Below are 26,294 nucleotides of genomic sequence, written 5' to 3'. Positions count from 1 at the left end.
CATTCCCCCGCCCAGCACCTCCCGCTGTGGTCCCCAGTCCCCTGTCTGCCAGCAGCCCTGCTCATGCTGTGCTGACCCACTGATGGTGGGGAGTGAATGGGACCAGTGCCAGCAGCAGGTGTGAGTGGAAGCTGCTGCCCCGATCACCCCTCAGGAGCAGGGGGAGGTGGAGAAGCCCTCAGGCTGGCACTGGCAGGAGGTGTGAGCACCGGGAGGGACTGCGGCATGCAGGAGCAAAGAATTTTCAGTAACCACTGCAGTCTCAACCAATGACAGCGACTGGTACTTCACTTTGGTTTGGTGCCCCACTCATCTGCTCCACCATCCCGCCGACACCAAAGCCCACCATGTTCCACGTGTGCCCCCTGGTGGTCAGCGCACATGATAGCAACCAATTGTTTGTTTTTTTTGCTTGTTTCGCTGTTCCGTCTATTTCCATATTAGCCTTATATTATATAGGACTAAAGGCCCAGTGCATGAAATTCATGCACATTAAAAGGGAATTAATTAGAGGAAATGTTTTAATATTGCTATTTGCCCTTTCTCTATAATAGCAGTGTCATAGATGAAAGAAAATTAGTAAAATGTATAAGAATATCTTCCTCCTGTCAGAGTCTGGAGTGCATTGTGGGATCTAGAGTCAAATCCCCACCCACACGCTTGGGCCTCGAAATTGCGTGAGACCCAGTCCCAGCAAGCCCCACCCCCGTCAAGCCCCACTGGGCAGGGTGCACAGTCTCAGGTCCCCCCGTCCAGTGCCAGGGGGGGTGCAACCTCAGGTCCCCCGTCAAGCCCCACCAGGTGGGGGCGACACAGCCTCAGGGCCCCCATAAAGCCCAGTCAGGTGGGGGGGCACAGCTTCAGGTCTCTTGGCCTGGTGCCAGGCAGGTGGTGCAGCCTTAGGTCCCCCAGCACACTCCAGGCAGGGGGCATGGCCTGAGGTCCCGCAGCCTGGTGCCAGGTGAGGGGGCACAGCCTGAGGTCCCCCGGCTTGGTGCTAGGGCGGGGGTGTGGCCTCAGGTTCCCCGGACTGGTATGTGGGGTACAGCCCGAGGTCCCCTAGCCCAGCACCGGGTCGGGGTCATGCCTTGAGGTCCCCTGTCAAGCCCCACCGTGTAGGGGGCATGGCCGGAGGTCCCCCGTCAAGGCCCGCCAGGTGGGGTGTGCGGCCTGAGGACCCCATCAAGCTCTGCCAGGCAGGGGGCGCAGCCTGAAGTACTCTGGTCTGGCGCCGGGTTGGAGGTGCGGCCTGAGGTCTCCCATCCAGCCCTATTGGGTGGGGGGTGTGACCTGAGGTCCCCCATCCAGCCCCACTGGGCTGGGTGCTCGGCCTGAGGTCCCCTGTCAAGCCCTGCCGGGCAGGCGGGGAGCACAGCCTCAGGTCACCCATCCTGGTCTGGCACCATGCAGCCTCAGGTCCCTGCTGATCACTCGTTACGGCCTTCACTGGGGGTGCAGCCATCTTGTGTTATGGGAACCCAGCCTCCACTGTGCGTGCTGCCATCTTGTGATTGTGTGAGGGTCAATTTGCATAATAACTCTTTATTATATAGGATGGTTTGCACTGGATTATCGTGAGGCAAAATACCAAGGTCAAGACAGAAAAATGGTTTTATAGAACAGTACCAATAAAGTGGTCACATATGAAAATCACTTTACTTATGTTTTATAATTGATAGTCTACTATACAAATAGGTCTACTTAGTCATTTTCGTAAATGTACAATAATATAAGTAGTAACTTCTAAAACATGGTTCAAATACTGAACCATATTTTGTCTTAATGGCAAAACTACAAAATGATTGAAAAATTTCTATCATTTTCAAAATACATTAGTCTTTGCTAAAATCTTTGCTTCACTAGAAAACATTACAAAAATATGAAACATCTCAGTCACTATTTAGAAATACTAAATTATTTTTTAAAATCTACCTACTAGTAAAAGAGACAAAATGGCATCAGAATAGACAGACGTATCCCGAGCTTTGTCCTGAAGCAAAAAGAATAAGCAGCTGAAATGAATAGCATCCAACCAAAATTGGCAAAGGAGACTCAGCTGGTGAGACAATTTGCAGCCAGGAAGGGCAAAGGACCCTTAGAGAAAGGTAAAATCAAGGATCTGGGCAGGAGAGTCTGCCAGACCTCTGAGCCAAAGGGTCAAAGGAAAACCACACAGCACTGAGCAGTATCCCTGGGGACAGGCACAGCATCTGACCGTGGAAAGAAAGTCTACAGGATGCTGGAGGCAGGGGATTCTAGATCTGTGTCCACAGTCATGAAGGGCTGAGCCCAGAGGGGGCAACCTGAAGGGCTGACCAGACCGCACAGTGTCGGCAGCAGAGGAGCTTGCAGAGACACAGGCTTTCCCCTCTATGTAGCCTGAGCCTTTCTTCACTGAGACTAGTTCATAGGACCTTTTGGATACAGACACTCACCCGTGGCTGAGGTGCTAGAGAAGGTGTGGAGTCTTGGAGTCTGGGGAGAGGAAAGGGTCCAGGAGAAGTGGTAGTGAGTCTGGCACTGAGTCATACCCGAGCCCAGGACCTGTACAGCCGTTTTGTCCTGAAGAGATAGCCCCTCCCTCCAGTCTCCAGTCAATCAATACAGCGACACCCAGATTCCACCCTGAATGGTACAACGGATTAAAAAAAAATCTGAATAGTCCCTCAGAGTCCACAGTGTCTGGCCTAAAAAGAGGCCTTCAGTCTCAGCAACAGGAAACTGAGAAACAGTACAGTACAGAAGACTGGGATCTTAAGCCAGGCAAAGGAACGACACTTTACTTTTTCATTTTTATTTTTACTTTTATTTTTTTATAATTATATTGCTGTCTCTTTTTTTTCCTTCTTTTTTCTTTGTTTTCTTTTTTTGTTTGTTTGTTGCTTTATTTTCTAGTAGAGGCCCGGTGCATGAAATTCGTGCACGGGTGTGTGTGTCCCTGAGCCCAGCCTGCACCCTCTCCAATCTGGGACCCCTCAAGGGATGTCTAACTGCCTGTTTAGGCCAGATTCCGGTGGGATAGGGCCTAAACAGGCAGTCAGAAATCCCTCTCATAATCCAGGACTGCTGACTCCCAACTGCTCGCCTGCCTGCCTTCCTGATTGCCCCTAACCGCTTCTGCCTGCCAGCCGGATCACCCCCTAACCACTCCCCTGCCAGCCTGATTGATGCCTAGCTGCTCCCCTGCCAGCCTGATTGCCCCTAACTGCCCTCCCCTGCAGGCCTGGTCACCCCTAACTGCCCTCTTCTGCAGGCCTGGTCACCCATGACTGTCCTCCCCTGCAGGCCTGGTCCCCCCCAACTGCTCTCCCCTGCAAGCCTGGGTCTCCCCAACTTCCCTCCCCTGCTGGCCTGGTCATCCCTAACTGCCCTCCCCTGCAGGCTTGATTGCCCCCAACTGCCCTCCCTTACAGGCCTGGTCCTTCCCAACTGCCCTCCCCTGCTGGCCATCTTGTGAGTGCCATCTTGTGTCCACATGGGGGCAGTCATCTTTGACCACATGGGGGCAGCCATCTTGTGTGTTGGAGTGATGGTCAATCTGCATATTACTCTTTTATTATATAGGATAGAGGCCTGGTGCACAGGTGGGGGCCAACTGGTTTGCCCTAAAGGGTGTCCTGGATCAGGGTGAGGGTTCCCTTGGGGCGTGGGGTGGCCTGGGAAAGGAGCCTGTGGTGGTTTTCAGGCCGGCCAAGCCCCCTGGTGACCCAAGCGTAGGCCCTGGTATCTGGGATTTATTTATCTTCTACAATTGAAACTTTGTGGCCTTAAGTAGAGGTCAAGGCTGGCCAGAGCTTCAGAAGCTTGGATTCCTCCATCACCGGGGGCAACCCTAGCCTCCTGCTCTCTCCAGCTCCATGGCTGCTGCCATTTCTGTTGGGATTTATTTATCTTCTATAATTGAAACTTTGTAGCCTTAAGCGGAGGCCAAGCAGGCCAGGGTGTGCTGAAAGCTTGGCTTCCTCCATTGCCAGGGAAACCCAAGCCTCCCTCCTGCTCTCTCTGGCCACAGCCATCTTGGTTTGGTTAATTTGCCTATTCATTCCTGATTGGCTGGTGGGCATGGCCGGTGGGCGTGGCTTGTGGGGTGTAGTGGATTGATGGTTAATTTGCATATTACTTTTTTATTTGATAGGATTTCTTTTTGCTTTATTTTTTATCACTTTATTTTATTTTATTTTTATTTGCTATTTTTAATTTTTATACCATTTTCAATCATTATTTTGTAAATTTATTATTATTATTATTATTTTCTCATTCTCTTTCTTCTTATCTACTCATTCCCTTTCTATTTCCTCTATACTGAATTGAAGTCCTCCCCATATTAATCCAATTCTTAACCTTATTTTCTGTATATAAGCTCAGCCTCTACAGACTCTACTGCCACCCTCTTTGCTGGGTGTTTGTTTTTTGTGTCTTCTTGGTTTATCTATTGGTTCTGTGTTTTTTTCTCCCCATACTATATAATAAAAGGCTAATATGCAAATTGACCAAACAGTGGAATGTGTGGTCACTACAATTTGCATGGACCACCAGGGAGCAGATGCTAAACTCAGGAGCTGCCTCCTGTTGGTCAGTGTGCACCCACAGGGGGTGCATCACTCAGCCAGAAATCTGTGTGGTGGCAGGAGCCTCTGCTGCCTCCATGGCAGCGCTAAGGATGTCTGAATGATGGCTTAGGCCGAGTCTCCCACCACCCTGGGCACAGGCTCCTGTGAGTTCTGAAGCCCGGTCCCCTCTAACCAGCACAACACTTTAGCCCAGGGCTCTGCAACCACACAAGCAGCAGACATGTAAGCAGCCCATTCCTGTCCAAGGATCAGCAGCCCCATGAGCAGCTCGCCCCTGGCCTAAAAGCAGCAGACTCACATAGCCTGCCCCTGTCCAAGTAGCAGGAGCTGTGGGACTGGCCTACTCCCAAGTCCGAGGAGCAGCAAGCATGTGAGCAGCTTGCCCAGGTCTGAGGAGCAGCAGCCACATGAGCAGATCACACACGTCCAAGGAATGGCAGCCCTGCACAGCCTGCACTTATCCAAGGAGCAGCAGCCACACACAGCCTGCACCCATCTGATGAACAGCAGCCAGTTGAGCAGCCCAACCCCATCTGAGAAGCAGCAGCTACGCAAGCAGCAAGCACCCATACTAGGAGCAGCAGCCCTGCAAGTAACATGCCCCTGTCCAAGGAGCAGCAGTCTCACGAGCAGACTGCCCCACCTAAGGAACAGCAGCAGTGCACAGACAGCCCTCATCCAAGGAGCAGCAGCCACATGAGCAGCCTGCCCCCATCCAAGGAGCAGCAGCCCAGCGCAACCCGCCCCCATCCAAGGAGGAGTAACCTCATGATCAGCCTACCACCATCCGAGGAACAACAGCTGTGCGAGCAGCCTCCTCCAGCAGCCAGAGGAGCCACCACTGCTGTGAACAGCACCCAACAGAGGAGCCGCCGCCAACTGAAGAAAAGCCATTACCACAACCACCCGAGGAGCAACCACAGGCCGAAGAGCCACTGCCACCCAAGGAGCAGCCCTAGCATGACTCAACATCTAGATCAGTCCGTGAGATCAAAAATGGGTAGACAAAGTAACCACCAAACGAAAGAAAATGAGGTATCACCAGAAAAGCAGCTAAGTGAAAGAGAGGCGTGCAATATGTGAGAAAAAGAATGCAGAATGAGGGACATACAATTCACTAACCGGATGGATAAAAAAAAAATCAACAACTTATGTAAAAATCAAGAAAAGAAGAGTGATTTAGCTGCATTGAAAAACACCATGGAAAGTTTCAACAGTATACTAGGAGAAGCGGATGACCGAATTATTGAATTAGAAGACAGGGAAGCCAAACACACCCTAACTGAACTCAAATTGGAGGAAAAAAAAATAACAGACAGAAGGAGAGCCTAAGGGAACTATGGGACAACATGAAACGAAGCAACATACGAATAATAGGGGTTCCAGAACAACAGGAAGAGGAACAAGTGTTAGAAACCCTATTTGAAGAAATAATGTTAGAAAACTTCCCTGATGTGGGGAAGAAAAGTCAAACAAGCACAGAGAGTCCCAAACAGGATGAACCTGAAAAGACCCACAGCAAGACTCATTATAATTACAATGGCGAATGTTCAGGACAAAGAGAGAATCTTAAAGGCTGCAAGAAAGCGACAGAAAGTTATATACAAGGGATCTACCATTATATTATCAAATGATTTTTTCAACAGAAACATATCAGGATAGAAAAGACTGGAACAAAATTTACAAAGTGATTCAAATCAAGGGACTGAAGGCAAGAATACTCTATCCAGCAAGGCTATCATTCAAAATTGAAGGGTAAATAAAGACCTTCACAGACAAAAAAAAAAAAAAAAAAAAAAAGGATAAGGGAGTTTATCACTACCAAGCCAGAAATGCTAAAGGGACTAGTATAAAAAGAAGAAATAAAAAGGGAAGAAGGAACACAGGCACAAAATTAAAAATGGCTACAAACAAGTACCTTTCAATAATAACTTCAAAAATAAATGGACTAAATGCTCCAATCAAAAGACACTGAATGGCTAAATGGATTAAAAAAAATGACCAAAATATATGCTGTCTTCCAGAGACCCACCTCAGAAAAAAAAGACTCACACAGACTGAAAGTGAAGGGATGGAGCCAAAACCGGTTTGGCTCAGTGGATAGAGCATCGGCCTGTGGACTGAAAGGTCCCAGGTTCGATTCCGGTCAAGGGCACGTAACTTGGTTGCGGGCACATCCCCAGTAGGGGGTGTGCAAGAGGCAGCTGATCGATGTTTCTCTCTCATCGATGTTTCTAACTCTCTATCCCTCTTCCTTCCTCTCTGTAAAAAATCAATAAAATATATTTTAAAAAAAAGAAAGTGAAGGGATGGAAAAATATCTTTCAGGCAAATGTAAATGAAAAAAAAGCTTGGGTAGCAATAGTTATATCTGACAAAATAGACCTCAAAGTGAAGGCTATAACAAGAGATAAGGAAGGCCACTTCACAATAAAGAGTTTGATACAACAAGAGGATATAACCCTGATAAACATATATGTACCCAATGCAGGAGCACCCAAATAAATAAAAAAACCCAAAAACTCCTGGATGATATCAAGGGAGAGATCAACAACAATACAATCATAGTAGGGGACTTTAATACAACAATGACATCACTGGATAAACCCTCTAGACAAAAAATTAGCAAAGAAACCAATTCTAAATGACTCACTAGATCAGATGGACTTAATTGACATCTTCAGAACATTTCACTCCAAAGCCATAGAATATATGTTTTTCTCAAGAGCACATGGGGCATTTTTAAAAATAGACCACGTATTAGATCACAGGAAGTCTCTCCAAATTCAATAAGATTGAAATCATATCAATCACCTTCTCAGACCATAATGGCATAATATTAGAAATAAACTACAATAAAAACAATCTAAAAGAGTCCAACACTTGGAAGCTGAATAACATGCTATTAAACAATGATTGGGTTACCAATGAGATCAAAGAAGAAATTTTTAAAAACCTGGAAACTAATGACAATAAAAACACAACTCTCTGAAATCTATGGGACACAATGAAAGCACTCCTGAGAGGGAAGATAATAGCTCTAAAGGGCTACATCGAAAAACAAGAAAAAATGGTAATAAATCGTCTAACACTACAACTCAAAAAATTAGAAAGAGAGCAACAAGAAAAGCCCAGAGTGAGCAGAAGGAAGGAGATAATAAAGATCAGAGCAGAAATAAATGACATAGAGGAGAGAAACCAAGATGGCGGCATAGGTAAGCACCTAACCTGCTGCCTCGCACAACAATTTCAAAACTACAACTAAAAGACAGAACGGACACCATCCAGAACCACAGGAATGCTGGCTGAGTAAAAATTCTACAACTAGAAGGAAAGAGAAAAGCTCACAGAGAATTGGAGGTACGGCAAAGGGTCTTTGTGCACGCAGAGAGGAAGGGAGGCTGAGAGCCTGGCTGACTTTCTCTGGCAGAAGGGGGAAGGAAGCCCCCGACCACACTGAACCCCAGTTCTGACTGCACTGAACCCCAGTTCGGGTGAGCCCCTGGGGACCCACGCTCTTGTGGGGGGAATCTAGACTCTTGGGCAGAGACTCAGGAGCCGGGGAAGGCAGAGGACTGAAAGTGTGCGCGTGCCAGTGCGCACAAAGGCTGCGGAGGTTGCCACAGGCTTTCCCTGGTGAAAGGGAGTCGGAGGCTCCTGACTGCACTGGGCCCCAGTTCTAACTGCACTGAACCCCAGTTCCAGGTGATCCCCTGGGGACCCACGCTCTTGTGGGGGGAGTCTGGACTCTCAGGCGGAGACTCAGGAGCTGGGGAAGGCGGAGGTCTGAGGGCGCGCGTGCCAGTGCGCACAAAGGCTGCGGAGGTTGCCACAGGTTTTCCCTAGTGGAAAGGAGTCAGAGGCTGCTGACTGCACTGAGCCCCAGTTCTGACTGCAGTGAACCCCAGTTCCAGGTGAGCCCCTGGAGACCCACGCTCTTGTGGGGGGAGTCTGGACTCTCGGGCAGAGACTCGGGAGCCGGGATGGCAGAGGTCTGAAGGCGCGCACGTGCGCGCAAGGGCAAGGTTGACAGGAAGCAAAGACTGTGACTCCACCCCATCCAAGCTGAGCACAGAGGCTATTGCAATTTGGCAAGTCTAATCCTATAAGGCTGTCTCCAGCACCGAACTTCTCCCAGCATAGACACAGCTGATCCTTACAGCCAACTGGCCTGGAGGTCAATTTTTCCCAGTGATACCAACAACAATAAAGACTTTATTACAACAAGGCTGTACACACAGTCCACAAAGGGGTGCACCAAGAGTGTCCACCTCAGGTTAACTGGGGAGGCAGACCCACTGGGCCATATTGGAAACCTAGCACACAAATCTACCTTACCAACTCAGGGAAGCAGTGAAAATGCGGCGTCAAAGAATCAGATCACAAACGAAAGAAATGGAGGAAAACAAACGACTGGATATAGAATTCAAAACCACGGTTATAAGGCTTTTTAAGAATATCCTAGAAAAGGCCGATAAATATAACAAGACCCTCGAAGATATGAAAAAGGACCAACTAGAAATTAAACATACACTGACTGAAATAAAAAATATTATACAGAGACCCAAATACAGATAAGAGGATCACAAAAATCAAGTCAAAGAATTGAAATACAAAGAAGCAAAAAACACTCAACTGAAAAAGCAAAAAGCAAAAAAAAAAAAAAAATCCAAAAAGTTGAAGATAATGTAAGAAGACTCTGGGACAACTTCAAGAGTACCAACATCAGAATTATGGGGGTGCCAGAAGAAGAGAGAGAGCAAGATATTGAAAACCTATTTGAAGAAATAATGAGCGAAAACTTCTCCCACCTGGTGAAAGAAATAGACTTACAAGTCCAGGAAGTGCACAGAACCCCAAACAATAGGAATCCAAAGAGGACCACACCAAGACACATCATAATTAAAATTCCAAGAGCAAAAGACAAAGAGAGAATATTAAAAGCAGCAAGGGAAAAACAGTTAGTTACCTACAAGGGAGCACCCATACGACTGTCAGCTGATTTCTCAACAGAAACTCTGCAGGCCAGACGGGAGTGGCAAGAAATTTTCAATGTGATGAATAGCAAGAACCTACAACCAAGATTACTCTACCCAGCAAAGCTATCATTCAGAATTGAAGGGCAGATAAAGAGCTTCACAGATAAGAAAAAGCTGAAGGAGTTCATCACCACCAAACCAGTATTATATGAAATGCTGAAAGGTATTCTTAAAGAAGAGGAAGAAGAAAAAAGTAAAGAGAAAAATTATGAACAACAAATACATATCTCTCAACAAGTGAACCTAAAAATCAAGTGAATTAAAAACCTGAGTAACAGAATAATCTGGTGAATATAATAGAAGCAGTGGCATAGAAAGGGAGTGGACTGATAATTCTCAGGGGGAAAGGGGTATGGGGGGTTCATGAAGAGACTGGACAAAAATCATACACCTATGGATGAGGACAGTGGTGGGGAGGTAAGGGCAGAAGGTGGGGTGGGAACTGGGTGGAGGGGAGCTATGGGGGGAAAAAGGAGAAACAATTGTAATAATCTGAATAAAGATTTATTAAAATAAAATAAAATAAAATAAAATAAAATAAAATAAAATAAAATAAAATTTTAAAAAAAGAAATAAATGACATAGAGACAAAAAACAAAAAACAAAAAAACACTCAATACAAAAGATCAATGAAACCAAGAGCTGGTCCTTTAAAAGGATAAACAAGAATGATGAACTTCTACACGGGCTCACCAAGAAGCAAATAGAGAGGACCAAGTAAACATAATAAGAAATGAAAGAGGCGAAATAACAACAGACACCACAGAAATACAAAGGATAGTTAAAAAATACTATGAGCAACTCTATTCCAACAAATTGCACAACCTGGAGGAAATGGACTTATTCCTAGAAAAATACAACCTTCCAAAACTCAATCAGGAAGAATAAAAACATCTTAATAGGCTGATAAGTATGGAGAAAATTGAAGCAGTCATCAAAAAGCTTCCAGCAAACAAAAGCCCAGGGCCAGATGGCTTTACAAGGGAGTTTTACCAAACACTCAAGGAAGAACTAAAACCTATCCTCCTCAGATTATTCTAAGAAATTCAAGAGGAAGGAACACTTCCAAGCTCATTCTATGAAGCCAGCATCACCCTAATACCAAAACCAGATAAAGACATCACAATGAAAGAGAATTACAGGCCAATATCCCTCATGAACATAGATGCCAAAATCCTAAATAAAATTCTAGCAAATCGGATACAGCACTACATCAGAAAGATCATACACCATGACCAAGTAGGATTTATCATGGGGATGCAAGAATGGCACAATATCTGCAAAGCAATAAATGTGATTCATCACATAAACAAATTGAGAGATAAAAATCACATAGTTATATCAATTGACAGAAAAGGCATTTAACAAAATGCAACACCCTTTCTTTCTTTCTTTTTTTTTTTTAAATATGTTTTATTGATATTTTACAGAGAGGAAGGGAGAGGGATAGAGAGCTAGAAACATCGATGAGAGAGCAACATCGATCAGCTGCCTCCTGCACACCTCCCACTGGGGATGTGCCCGCAACCAAGGTACATGCCCTTGACCGGAATTGAACCCGGGACCCTTCAGTCCACAGGCCGACGCTCTATCCACTGAGCCAAACCAGTTTCGGCGCAACACCCTTTCTTGATAAAAACTCTCAGCAAGGTGGGAATAGAAGGCTCATACCTCAACACAATAAAAGCCATATATGACAAACCCACAGTGAACATCATACTCAATGGGAAAAATCTAAAACCATTTACCTTAAGAACAGGAACAAGACAGGGATGCCCACTTTCACCACTCCTGTTCGATACAGTACTAGAAGTACTAGCCATTGTGATCAGACAAGAAGAAGAAATGAAAGGCATCTGAATTGAAAAAGAAGTAAAACTGTCCTTCTTCGCAGATGACATGATACTGTACATAAAAAACCCTAAAGACTCCATCAAAAAATTATTAGACTTAATAAATGAATTCGGCAATGTAGCAGGATACAAAATTAACACCAAGAAATCTATGGCATTTCCATACACCAATAATGAACTTACAGAAAGAGAGACTAAAAAAGCAATTTCATTTTTCATCATACCAAAATTTTAACATACCTAGGAATAAACTTATCTAAGGAGGTAAAAGACCTATATGCGGAAAACTATAGGACACTAAAAAAAGAGATAGAAGGAGACCTAAACAGATGGAAGAACATACCGTGTTCATGGATTGGTAGAATCAACATTATTAAAATGTCCATAGTACCCAAAGCAATCTATAGATTCAATGCAGCCCTCATTGAAATGTCAATGGCATATTTCACAGACCTAGAACGAACTTTCTAAAAATTCATCTGGAATAAAAAAAATACCCCGAATAGCTGCAGCAATTCTGAGAAAGAAGAACAAAATAGGTGGGATCTCAATACCAGATATCAAGCTGTATTACAAAGCCACTGTTCTCAAAACAGCCTGGTACTGGCACAAGAACAGAAATATAGATCAATGGAATAGAATAGAGAATCCAGAAATCGACCCAAACAACTATGCTCAATTAATATTTGACAAAGGAGGCATTAACATAAAATGGAGTCAAGACAGTGTCTTCAATAAATGGTGTTGGGAAAATTGGACAGATACATGCAAAAAATGAAACTAGATCACCAACTTACACCATACACAAAAATTAACTCAAAATGGATAAAGCACTTAAACATAAGACAGGAAACCATAAAAATACTAGAGGAATCCACAGGAAGCGAAATCTCAGACATATGCCGAAGGAACTTCTTCACTGATACTGCCCCTAGGGCAATGGAAACTAAAGAGAAAATAAACAAATGGGACTTCATCAAAATAAAAAGCTTTTGCACAGCAAAAGAAACTATCAACAAAACAATAAGCAAGCCCTCTGTATGGGAGAACATATTTGCCAATGTTATCACCGATAAGGGTTTAATCTCCAACATTTACAGGGAACTCATACAACTTAAGAAAAGGAAGATAAACAATCCAATCAAAAAATGGGCAACTGACCTAAATAGATACTTTTTGAAAGAAGACAGAAGGAAGTCCAAGAGACATGTTAAACATGTTCAAAGTCACTAATCATCCAAGAGATGCAAATCAAAATGACAACCCGGTTCCATCTCACACCTGTCAGAATGGCTGTTATCAACAAATCAACAAATGACAAGTTCTGGTGAGGCTGTAGAGAAAAAAGAACTCTTATGTACTGCTGGTGGGAATGCAGACTGGTGCAGCCACTGTAGAAAACAGTATGGAGTTTCCTCAAAAAACTAAAAATGGAACTTCCATTTGATCCAGTGATCCCACTTCTAGGAATATATCCCAAGAAATTAGAAACACCAATCAGAAAAGATATACGCACCTCTATGTTCATAGCAGCACAATTCACCATAGCTAAGATTTGGAAACAGTCTAAGTGCCCATCAGCCGATGAGTGGATTAAAAAACTCTGGTACATCTACACAATGGAATACTACGCTACAGTAAAAAAGGAGTTCTTACCATTTGCAACAACATGGATGGAGATGGAGAGCATTATGCTAAGTTAAATAAGCCATGCAGAGAAAGATAAATATCACATGATCTCACTCATTTGTGGAATATAATGAGCAACATAAAATGATGAACAAAAACAGATCAAAACCTCAGAGAGAAGGTAGGGGAGTGTGGGGGTAAGGGGGAGAGATTAACCAAATGACTTGTATGCATGCATATAAGCCTAAGCAATGGACACAGACAACAGGGGTGTAAGGGCATGAGTGGGGGGTTGGGTGTGTAATTGGAGGATAAGGACACATATGTAATACCTTAATCAATAAAGAAATTTAAAAAATCTACCTACTGTACATCTTTATGTCTTACCAACATGATTTTTCGATTAGGAAACAAATCAGGTAAGATGTAATGGATTATAAAATAAGGTTTTACTATGCAAAATTATAATGAATTAAATGTTCATTATAGAACGTTTTGAAAATAAAGTTTTCTCTTGACTTTCAGAAACACTTATTGCTACCTAATTTCAGTAACAGATTTGAAATGGACTTCCTCTTTCCTATTTCTTTGCAAAGAAGATTCATAAAATACTATATGCTAGGATATGCTAAAGTATACCTCATATAAAAACAGACTGAATTGGCAAACTAAGGGAAGTGGATATGGGAATTTCTCAAATATAAAGGATTTGTACAAATTATGACAAAAGAATCTGAATGATATTATAAGCCCCTCATTTGTTTTATGCTGTTGTTTGTTTGATTGTTTTTACAAAGAATAGGCCCAGTTTATTTGGTTAAAATATTTTATATATAATCATTATTATGAAATTCAGGATTGTCATCAAAACAGTCATTAAGAATATATCAAATTGATTATTCTATGTTGAGTTCAATGATAGAAGTATTCATTATTTTTTTCCAAATTACGATGAGCAGCTAATTCTGTGATCTCTATCCCAAGCAGGAGTAGGTAAGGAGTAACCTGTTTTCTCAGCTGCAGAATGCTTCTGGAAAGGATGCTGAAGAACTTGCAGAAGATAGACGTCTGAAAAATCATTCCTTTCTTCTTTTTGTAATGCAGATTCTGCCATCCTGTTCTTCAGCAGGTATCTAGGATTAATAGTCATCATTCTTTTTCTACTTTCAAAGTCTGATTCATTCATATTATTCTTTAGTCTCAAAAGATCCTGGGACACCCAGGCAGGAAAGAGTTCATGTTTTGAAATCATCTTCAGTGCCCTGAATTGCTGATGAATGTTGAGCTATCATAACTGGCTTTGAGTAATCTCACTCAGCTGCCTAAATGTCATTGTAAAATCAGCTTCTGTCTTTTCCATGAGATGTAAGAGAAATGCAATTAAATCCTCATCACCCTTCCTTTCTCCAAGTAGTCCCAATTTGGCTTTGAACAGTTCTCTAAATCTTGTGTAATAGAGAATAGGATACCCCTCCAGAATCTGAGCAGCAAGCTGCTTTTGCTGTGGATCCAGTGATGGGTTTAGAGCTTGTAACAATTTATTCAAATTAAACATCATTATTTCTTATTTTATATCTTCTTTCATCATTAGATGTGTTTGGTACAAAATCTGTGTTATAGACCTCCATAAAACTAAATGGACCATAGTCAATTGTAATGGGTAACAAACTGAAGTTATCAGTATTACAAAACACCATGAGCAAAGCCAATAGACATCCACAGGGCAATAAATTGTGCCATCTCAGATTACCACAAGGGGAAAAAATCCACGTATCTATTAGTTCTTTGACATCTACTGAGGGGAAATATTCCTGTAGATGAAATCTAATAATGTCCTTAGTAAATTCAGTTCACCATAATGAGCCCAAATTTCTAATGATCCAATCTAAACCATGATTTTGCAATATGCAACACTACTGTACCTCATTCTTTCACAATGTTTCCATTGTAGAACTGATGTCTCCATACTTCATCATCACTTACAACTAGACATTTGAAACAGCATGGATGGACCTGGAGAGTATTATCGCCCCTCAATCTTATATCCATTATAAATGCCTGATTGCTTCCAATTTCTGAGATTTTAACTACATAGTGGGATAAATGTCAACCTCCCTTCTTGACTGCCCAAAGTGAGTAGTAATCCAGTGAACTGAGATGGTAAAGCAGCTAAAAGTTATGGAGGGAGGATTTAAATATAAAATAATGCTGATTACATTCATATAATTACATGTGTGAAGGGGTGATAAAAGGCAAACTGGACATTGAATATAATCCTTAAGCACTTTGTAATTGGTAAACTTGCTTTGATAGTGCTCTCCTAAGGAGCAGAGTCACTGAAGTCTCCTTTAATCAGCAGTTGTCCCTATGCTGTCCTATAGCAGATGTGCGTTTTACCAATAAACTAAGCCAGATTCTCCTAATGCATATGCTACTCCTGGGGAGTGTAATAAGCATTTCTGGAAACTACATTAACTCTTTCAAGCACTGAAGCAGTAATTTTCAATGGTACCCTCTGGCCCACCAAAAAGACAAGAAAATATCAAAACCAACAGTGTGTTCACAATGGCTCATTGAGTCTGCATTCCAATCTGGCATAATCTGAAATTTAAAAACATCTCAGAAGGAGATCAAAGACAGGTTGTTGCTGTTGCTGTGTTTTGGAATGCCTTTGTACCAATGTTTACACCTGTTGAGTCCTAGGGAAACTATTCAGAGGACAACAGAGTAGGAAGTAATTCATGAGTATGTCAGCTTCCCAAGTTTTAAAAAAGGAAATGTGGATACTCTCCAGATCCATCCATGCAGTCAGAGAAAGATGAGTACCATATGATTTCACTTGTATATGGAATCCAATGAACAAAATAACTAACAAACAACATAGAAACAGACCCATGGATACAGAGGACAGACTGACAGTTGTCAGAGCAAAGGGGTTTGGGGAGGCTGCCTGAAAGAGGTGAAGGGATTAAACAAATACAACTCATAGACACAAGTATTATGATGAGTGAAATAAGCCAGCCAGTGAAAGATAAGTACCACGTGATCTCACTCATATGTGGAATCTAATGAACCAAATAAACTGATGAACAAAAATAGACCCACTCCGAAACCGGTTTGGCTCAGTGGATAGAGCGTCGGCCTGCGGACTGAGAGGTCCCGGGTTCGATTCCGGTCAAGGGCATGTACCTTGGTTGCGGGCACATCCCCAGTGGGAGGTGTGCAGGAGGCAGCTGATTGATGTTTCTCTATCATCGATGTTTCTAGCTCTCTATCCCTCTCCCTTCCTCTCTGTAAAATATCAATAAAATATATTTAAAAAAATAGACTCAGAGACATAGAAACATGAACAGAGTGTTGAACCTCAGAGGGAAGAAAGGGGAGGGTGGGTGGGAAGAGGTCAACCAATGAACTTGTATGCCTATATTTATAACCATGGACACAGACAATGGGGTGGTGAGGGCCTGGGGAGGGGGGCAAAAGGAGTAGGCTGGAGGTTAATGGGGGGAAAAGGAAGACCTATGTAATACTTTTTTTTTCCTTTATTGATTAAGGTATTACATATGTGTCATTAACCCCCTATTGCCCCCTATCCTCCCACTCATGCCCTCACCCCCCTGGTGTCTGTGTCCATTGGTTAGGCTTATATGCATGCATACAAGTCCTTTGGTTGATCTCTCCCCCTTACCCCCGCCCTCCCCTACCTTCCCTCTATGGTTTGACAGTCTGATCAATGCTTCTCTGTCTCTGAATCTGTTTTTATTCATCAGTTTATGTTCCTTATATTCCACAAATGAGTGACATCATGTGATATGTATCTTTGACTGGCTTATTTCGCTTAACATAATGCTCTCCATCTCCATCCATGCTGTTGCAAATGGTAAGAATTCCTTCTTTTTTACTGCAGCATAGTATTCCATTGTGTGGATGTACCACAGTTTTTTAATCCACTCATTTGCTGATGGGCACTTAGGCTGTTTCCAAACCTTAGCTATGGTGAATTGTGCTGCTATGAAAATAGAGGTGCATATATCATTTCTGATTGGTGTTTCTAGTTTTTTGGGATATATTACTAGAAGTGGGATCACTATATCTAATGTGAGTTCCATTTTTAGTTTTTTGAGGAAACTCAATACTGTTCTCAACAGTGGCTGCACCTGTTTGCATTCCCACCAGCAGTGCACGAAGAAATATAATGAATTATAAAAACCACAAAAAGTCATAGACACTTACAACACTATGGTGATTACCAAAGGGAAAGGGGAGTAGAAAAGGGTAAAGGGAGGATAAATGGCAATAAAAGGAGACTTGGTTTGGTGTATTGAACACACAATATAATATACAGATAATGTATTATAGAGTTGCACACCTGAAACCTATATACCATTTATTAACTAATGTCACACCAATAAATTCAATAAATATTAAAAAATGAAAAACAAATAAAAAGGAATTGTGAAAAGAACCCATCCATGATAACTCATAGAGAAATGAGGCCAGTTTGAGTAAGGAAAACATAGTAGGAGGTTAATTAAGTAGAAGTTACTCACATGGGTAACCTGATGGAAGATCTTATTGGGTTTTAAAGACTGTTGTAAGGACCTTAGATTTAACTCTGAATGAGAAGGAGAGCTAATTAGAGATTTGAACAGAGGTATTAGCTGGCTTCCTTTATAACAGTTTCTTTCTGGCTGCTATGTTGAGAACTGAGTGTGAGAAAGCAAGCTGGAAAGTAAGGAGATAATTATAGACATTATTGAAATAATTCAAGTGAGAGTTATAATAGTGGCTTGGACCAGTATAGAAATAATGAAAGTGGTGAGAAATGTTTTTTTTTGTTTAATAAACATTAAGTTTGACTTTAAGTCACAAGTAGGAAATTTAAAAATAAGAAACGCAGTTTTAAGTTTGTCCTATTCCTTGCTGTCACTATCTTACAGAATATGAAGTAAATAATAGAACCCAAGGAGAGGCTTAGAGTAGTTTTAGCCAATTTTCAGACTTCCTCACTGTGTGATCTTTAATTAGTTTTCACATTTTATTTACTTTTGTTTCTCTTAATTAGTTAAGCTTTTGATGGCACTGACTGTGCAGGGAGCATTGCACTAGACACTGTAAGATAATTAAATAATAATATTCAGAAAACTCTACTTAAATAAGAGGGGAAGACTAGATTCTGAGAAAGCTGGTAGAAAAACAATTAAGGTATTTAATGAAATAGAGGCAGCACAGTCTATGACAAATAGTAAGATAAAATAAAGTTAAATGATAAAGGCCTTGTATTTTTTTAGAAAGAAACATTAAGTATTAAATATGCATGATTTGGATGGTAAGACAATTATATATTGAGGTAGATTTCCTTGCAATTCAATGACATTGAAATGGTCACATACACATTTATAACAATAGCTTAGATCTAATGTCCAGTCTGAAATATTGAAAGTTAAGTCAGTTCCCTCTGGAATATTATAGTGTGGTTTATATAAGAGAGTATCAGACACTTCACTATATTTTTGCAGTTATATTGTAAAATTATATAGATTTTATAATGTCTCTTTCATGCATGGACTAACCACTAAGCATAATTGATAAATCTAATATTCATGGATGAATGGAAAAAGGAGTGAAATGCTATAACTTTCATGCTTCTGTTGCTATACCATATACAAGATCTAATAAACCTAATTTATGACTCACATTTCTGTCTTTCTTGGCCAAAATACACATAGTTCCTAGGGCTATTTAAATTGTTCTGCATATTTCCTATCCTTCAACTAAGAAGCAATCAGTGGAAATTGCTTTGCACCTTATGCTGTATGTTATTTGGCTTCTGTACAGCTAGTAGATGGAAATTTAGCTACTATGAGGGCATTTTAGATACCAATTAAGAGTTTTGTTATACAGATCAACAATCCACTTGGCAAATGTATTCTAATGAAATAAGAAAGCTAAATTTTACTAAATCATATTAATAATTATTATGTTTCTATAGTAATGACACTATCTTTGGGACACATACATGAATACATGTAATATGCAAATATGTAAAACACACATATAAAGGGTTTGCTTTTTATGTTTATAATGTGAATATACACACATACTGATTTTAACACAAGAAAGAAATTTAAGGTATATTCCTCAACAAAAGATTAGGCATAGTAACAAGATGGCAATATACTAGTATAACCTTGATGATTGTGAAGAATAAAGACTCAACACAGTCATATTTCCATGAAATAAAGGACAAAGGCTGATCAAACAGGCTAAATTTCAATTGGATACAATTCTCCACTTTGAGTCTAGAAATATTCCTTTATGGCTTCGGTGGAGTCATTTGCTTCCCTGCACCTGAATTCTAGTCAGGGATTAGGACCCCCAGGTAACAACCATGCTTATCTTGTATCAGAAACAACTTCTACCCTTCCATGAAGGAAGAGGAAGCAATTGGGTAATAGGGTAGAATCGCAAGCTGTCTTTTCTTCTTTCTCCTCATGATCTACCTTATGTAATGTTTGATGTAAGAACCACAGTATGCAGAAACTCATGCTGACAGTCGTTTAATGCCCAACATTGGATAAGTATTCTTCCTTTGAGTCCCAAGGAAAACGTATGAAGATAATATTTTCCTTCCTTTATACTACATGATAAACCAAATAATTCTTAAAACTCAAGACTGGATAATGAATGTTCCTTGAGTCCTGGAGGAAATGCACGCCCTTTGTTAGACTCACATTTTCCACTCATAGTCCTAAGGGGTGATTTACAGCAAAGATCAAGCATTTTTTTTCCTCTAAAGGGCTAGGTAGTAAATAATTTAGGCTTTATGGACCATATGGTTTCTGTTGCAAACACTCAGCTCTACCATTTTATTTGGGAGCAAAAAAGCCATAAGCAACATACAAAAAAATCTGGCTGTGACCCAATAAAATTTACTTATTGACATTTGAATTTCATATAATTTTCACACAAGATGAAACATTATTTTTCTTTTCTTTTTTTTTCAACCTTTAAAAAATGTATAAACCATCCTTAGTTGACAAGCAGAAGGATGTAGCTCAAGAGACATAGTTTGTTGATTCCGGCTTTATAATATGAGATCCTTTCTTGCATGTGTAAGATTATGAATAAAGGTAGAGTGGAAATGGAAGACAGGCAATGAGGTTTTCCTTTTCATTTCCAGTTGGGCAGAATATAAAATCCAGTGTGTGTGTGCAGAAAATAAAATCCCATGTGTGTGCATATGCACACACATGCACACATGAGCATGCTTCTACACATACAACACAGTTAGATACTATATGAGGCATGGCTGAACATTAACTGAAGTAATTTTTAACAAACATCTGAACTCATATATCAGAACAAATGCCAAGTAGTTACTTTGAAGGCTATATTCATTTCTCACACGGAGGCTTCTATTGTTCACACCATTTTTTGAATATATCATTTGAAATTACATTTCATGGTAATCACCATGAAGGCAATGGCATTTCAGACTCTGAACATTCTGGTAAGTTTGTTTAAACACTGGTAACCTTACCTTTATAACAATATCCTACTTGGTGATGCACAATATTAATTACAATTCCATTTAAGAAGTTAAGGTATTAACATTGAATTATTCCTTATTTTAACCAATTTCTTTTTTCTTGTTGGTTTGTTTGTTTTTTCCAGGATAAAAAATTTTAATCTTATAAGAATTAATACAGAATAAATTAAAACAGATTACTTTTCACAAGGGAAACAGACTCAGCTAAATGTTTCTTTCATTAGTACTTCATCACCAGCAGATGGAAACAAATGAAATAATTTCTTATTTTTTTATTATTATTTTAAAAAGCAAAATATATCTACACAATTTTATTGATGTATATTTACTTAATGAATAATTGACAAACTAACTTTAATATCATTTGAGATTGAGACTCAACTAATACATGGTTTCAAATAATCTTTCTCCTGTCATTTCTATGATAAGCCCCATTCACTCCCTCACCTGTTCTAGTGGAAAATAAGACAAATAGATGGTAAATGGATAATAAAGGATCTATTTGTCTTGGTCTAACCATTTGGTTGCTTGTTATGGTTGCTGGTGTCCATACATTTCATAACCCTAAGTGTACATATCTACTATTTTGCATAAAGTATAAATATCTACTATTTATTATTAAAAGCATGCAATATAAGTTTCTTAAATCCAAAATATTTTATTCCTCAGCAGGACTATGGATCTGTACCAAACCTACCTTTTTAAGCTGACAAGGGATTTTGGACAAGGATTTTATCAAATAAGGCATACACTAATTTAACTAATTAACAATGATTGTACCTAGTTCTGTTCAAATACTAGTATAAATTTATAATCTCAAGAAGATCACACTTGCCAAATTTTTCAAAACCTTCCATTATTTTAAAACATTGTGTACAAATTCATGTTTCTACATTTTATTTTCAAGTGAAAAATAACTTCATGTGGGAAGCCACTTACAAAGAGAATATGGTTCCTAAAACAGTACAGATGTGTAGAACAATTTTACAAATGGGATAACTTCTCTTTGCCTATTTAAGGAAGTATCGCATATTCACATCTGGAATTTATTTAGTAAGAGGCCTTCTAGGATAAAACCAGCTGCCATTTTACTGTCTCCCAAAGACATGTCACTCAGTAGCACATCAAAACATTACTGTATAAAACAAAATAACACATGGTCTTTATGAACACACAGCTGTTTGATGTATTCATCACCACTTCATTATTTTAATATAAAGCAAAGAATCAAGTTGTGTTTGAAGTTTTTAGAGAAAAAGTATATATTCCAGATTTATCTATTAGGTTGTTGTAATGGCCACTTACATTGATTACCTTTTTAAAGATCTCACACACCAAAAAATGCCTATTAGATAATAGAAAATTCACTAAGGTGACATAAAATGTATTAGAACTATTACATGGGGGAAATATTTGACCAAGAGTGAGTAAGCATAGATCCTAAGGCTGACACTATCAACAAGATTTTGAACTCTGGGCAAGTAACTGTTCTCAGTGGCTTCATCTCTAAGACTGGTTTTCACTAAATGATTTTCCGAGTCCCTTCTGGTGCTAATTCTAAAAACCAGCTAGCATTGTTCTTCCTATTTTAGGAATATTTTTCTATCAATATCTATCTATCTATCATCTATCTATCTATCTATCTATCTATCTATCTATCATCTATCTATCTATCTATCTATCTATCTATCTATCTATCTATCTATATTATCTATCTATCATCTATCTATCATCTATCATCTATCTGCCTATCATCTATCTATCTATCTATCTATCTATCTATCTATCTATCTATCTATCATCTATCATCATCTATCTATCCCTCATCTATTTATCTCTCACCTATCTATCTATTATCTAATCATCTATCTCTCTAATTTACTTTATACAGTAAATAGTTATGCTGGAGGTTAAGAAAATGGGGAATTATATAATCTAAATATCTAAATAGTTTCTTAAAAATTTTTGGTGTGTAGAATTTATACCTTCTTCAGATTTTAAAATCTTCTGAGGCTCAAAACTTTTTTTTGCATACTATTGTATACCTTATTTATTGGACTTATCTCTTAAATAGGAAAGTTGGTCAAGCAAGTTAGAGGCCATTTATTTTCAGTAATATTTGCCTTCTCCAGACTGAAACACATTTTATATTAAGATAGTTAAGCAATAACCTTGAATCCAGGACTCTGGATTAAAATAGTAACTGCTGCCTTTTCACTAACTTGCAATTTCACTGCTATTTATCTAAAACAAGATAATGTAAACTTCAATCTTTTAAAATTATTTTATTAACTATTTTGAAAACATAAAGCTAAACTGTTCAGTACACATGGAAAAAGTGTCTGGATTATGAATTAATTAGATAATGAAAGAACTCTTTGGGAGGGTAAGCCACTACCTATATATGCAACATTTTAATAAATTTATAATATAATTGTGTGGGAAAATGTCATGTAATTGTCTATGTCTTTCAGCACGGAATGAAGAAGAAGATAAATAGGATATATAACCACTTAGGGTATTTTAATGATCAGCTAAATAACATAGATTTTGACAAATCTCTGTAACTTGGTTTCAATGTTCAAAATATGAAGGGCAATTTATATTTAGGGAATAATTCAATTTATATGCTTTCTAATTTAAGTGAAACTTGATAATTTTCAAGAGTATTCTTTAGTTCTGCACAGTTCTTTATAAGAAGGTATCTGTTTATTTTGATGAAATTAAATATTTTCATCACTTTAAAAATATATATTCCTATCATAGCATTTTTTTGTGACAAATTCTAAGATATTAGTGTATTCAAAATACTGAAATACTTGGGAATTTCTTGTGTTTCAGAATTTCCATTTTAACTTAAATACTAGTATATCATAAAGGATCAATGGAAAAAAATTTGATAATGTTGTGAAATAATCCATCAAAAATATAGTTTGATCCATTTTAAATACTATATACTGAAGAAAAATAACCATCCAAATACTATTAAATATTATTAAAATTCTTATAAAATTATAACTTTCAAAATAATTTTCTGCAATATTAGCTCATAATATTACTTATGATAGAAAAGTCATTTTAATATGAAATTTCTTAATGTAAAATTAATTAATTACAAATATAATTATCTAACTTTTGCAGACAACTTTGCTTGTAGTCAATGATTAAAAATAAATACTTTAGAACTACTTATATGAAGATAGAAGCAAAACATATAGGAAATATTGAGGCAAAAATCAATTAGTAATAAACCTTCCATATTTTTCTTACCATGATGATGACATTGCCTTAGTATGTCATATGTAAGATACCAGATACTTTTTATCATATCCAAATTTCCTTAATGGTGGTATTAGTCTATATTATTTTGTTTCTTATTAGTGTATTTAATCTTTAAGATACACTGCCCTGTTTAAAAAATTAAATTTCAGGAGGGAAGGAAGATGACTGCCAACAGGAAGGCAGACTGCAAGATAGTGCATGAGTGAGAGAACAAAGGGAGAGTGTGTGTTCGCATGGGGAGTGTTTGCTTCTGAGTTGAGGGACAGCTATACTCCAGAGGACTGTGGGGGATTGCCGGACAAGGTTCCCCTGACCGGGCAGCCTCCACTGCTGCTGGGATCCCTCCCGGAACAACCAGCTCTGATGCAGAGACCACGCCATCTTGAAGGGGAGAGTGGATGTAGAACACGAAATGAAACAACATCTGCATAATAGGGGTTCCAGAAGGAGAGGAAACTGATCAAAGAATAGAAAATCTATTTGAAGAAATAATGCCAGAAAACTTCCCGGATATAGGGAAGAAAAAACTCACACAAATCCAAGAAGCTCACAGAGTCACAAACAAAATGAACCCCAGAAGACCGACACCAAGGCACATTATAATTAAATTGGCAAACACCAATGGCAAAGTAAGAATCTTAAAAGCGACCAGAAAGAGACAGAAAGTTACCTACAAAGGATCCCCCACCAGACTAGCAACTGATTTCTCAACAAAAAAACATCAGGAAAGAAGGGAATGGAATGAAATATAAAAAATCATGCAAAGGAAGGGTCTGAATCCAAGAATACTGTACCCAGCAAAGCTATCAATCAAAATTGAGGGTGAAATCAGGAGCTTCACAGACAAAAAAGGACTAAGGGAGTTTATTACCACCAAACCAGCAATGCAAGAAATGCAAAAGGGTCTGCTATAAAAAGAAGAAATAGGAAGCGAAGAAGGAACACAGGGGTAAAGAATAAAAATGGCGACAAACAAGTACCTATCAATAATAACTTTGAACGTAAATGGACTAAATGCCTCAATCAAAAGACATAGGGTAACGGATTGGATAAGAAAACATGACCCATATATCTGCTGTCCACACGAAACCCACCACAGAAAAAAAGATGCACACAGTCTGATGGTGAAGGGATGGAAAAAGTTTTTTCAGGCAAATGGAAATGAAAAAAATGCTGGGATAACAATACTTATATCTGACAAATTAGATCTCAAAGTGAAGGATATAAAAATAAATAAGGAAGGCCACTTCATAATATTAAAGGGAGCAATCCAACAAGAAGAAATAACTCTGGTAAACATATACACACCCAATACAGGAGCACCCAAATACATAAAACAACTTCTAGAGCATGTCAAGGGAGAGATTGACAGCAATACAATCATAGTAGGGGAACTTAATACCCCACTATCACCATTGGACAAATCCTCTAAACAAAAAATCAGCAAAGAAACATCAATCCCAAATGACTTACTAGATCAGATGGAATTAATTGACACCTTCAGAACATTTCCCCCCAAAGCCACAGAATATACATTCTTTTCAAGTGCACATGGGTCATTTTCAAATATAGACCATATATTGGGTCACAGGCAAAGTTTCTTCAAATTCAAGAAGACAGAAATCATATCAAGCATCTTCTCAGATCATAATAGCATAAAACAGGAAATCAACTACAATAAAAACAATCCAAAAAAATCAAACACATAGAGACTAAATAGCATGGTATTAAACAATGACTGGGTTACCAGGAGATCAAAGAAAAAATAAAAAACCTTAGGGCAACAAACGACAATGAAAACACAATAATCCAAAATCTATGGGATACAGCGAAAGCAGTCTTGAGAGGGAAGTTCATAACTTTACAAGCCTACTGCAAAATACAAGAAACAATGGTAATAAATTACCTAACCCTACAACTCAAAGAGTTAGTAAGAGACCAACAAGAAAAGCCCATTGTAAGCAAAAGGAAGTAATACAAAAGATCAACAAAACCAAGAGCTGGTTCTTTGAAAGGATAAATAAGATTGATGAATCTCTAGCCAGGCTCACCAAGAAGCAAAGAGAGAGGACCCAAATAAATAAAATCAGAAATGAAACAGGAGAAATAACAACAGAACCCACAGAAATACAAAGGGTTGTTAAAAAAATATTTAAACAACTCTATTCCAACAAACTGGACAACCTGGAGGAAATGGACATATTCCTAGAAAAATACAACCTTCCAAAACTCAATCAGGAAGAATCTAAACATCTCAATAGGTCAATAACTATGGAAGAAATTGAAGCAGTCATCAAAAAGCTTCCAGCAAATATAAGCCCGGGGCCAGACGGCTTCACAGGGGAGTTTTACCAAACATATAAGAAAT

The 26,294-nt window shown here is 39.4% G+C and overlaps 1 protein-coding gene and 1 pseudogene across 2 annotated transcripts in view; both read right to left on the bottom strand.

The window, feature by feature from the left end:
- Positions 1-26,294, bottom strand: part of PCDH11X (protocadherin 11 X-linked) — a 1,111,291-nt gene that overhangs the window by 806,395 nt on the left and 278,602 nt on the right. The gene's annotated exons all lie outside the window — the stretch shown is intronic.
- Positions 14,039-15,141, bottom strand: LOC308239439 (protein adenylyltransferase SelO-like; annotated as a pseudogene). The gene has a single exon. The product of its transcript is annotated as a protein adenylyltransferase SelO-like (transcript).

This window comes from Plecotus auritus (genome assembly GCF_963455305.1).
Source record: "Plecotus auritus genome assembly, chromosome: X".
Classification (NCBI taxonomy): domain Eukaryota; kingdom Metazoa; phylum Chordata; class Mammalia; order Chiroptera; family Vespertilionidae; genus Plecotus; species Plecotus auritus.
This window is presented reverse-complemented; position numbering and strand designations above follow the sequence as displayed.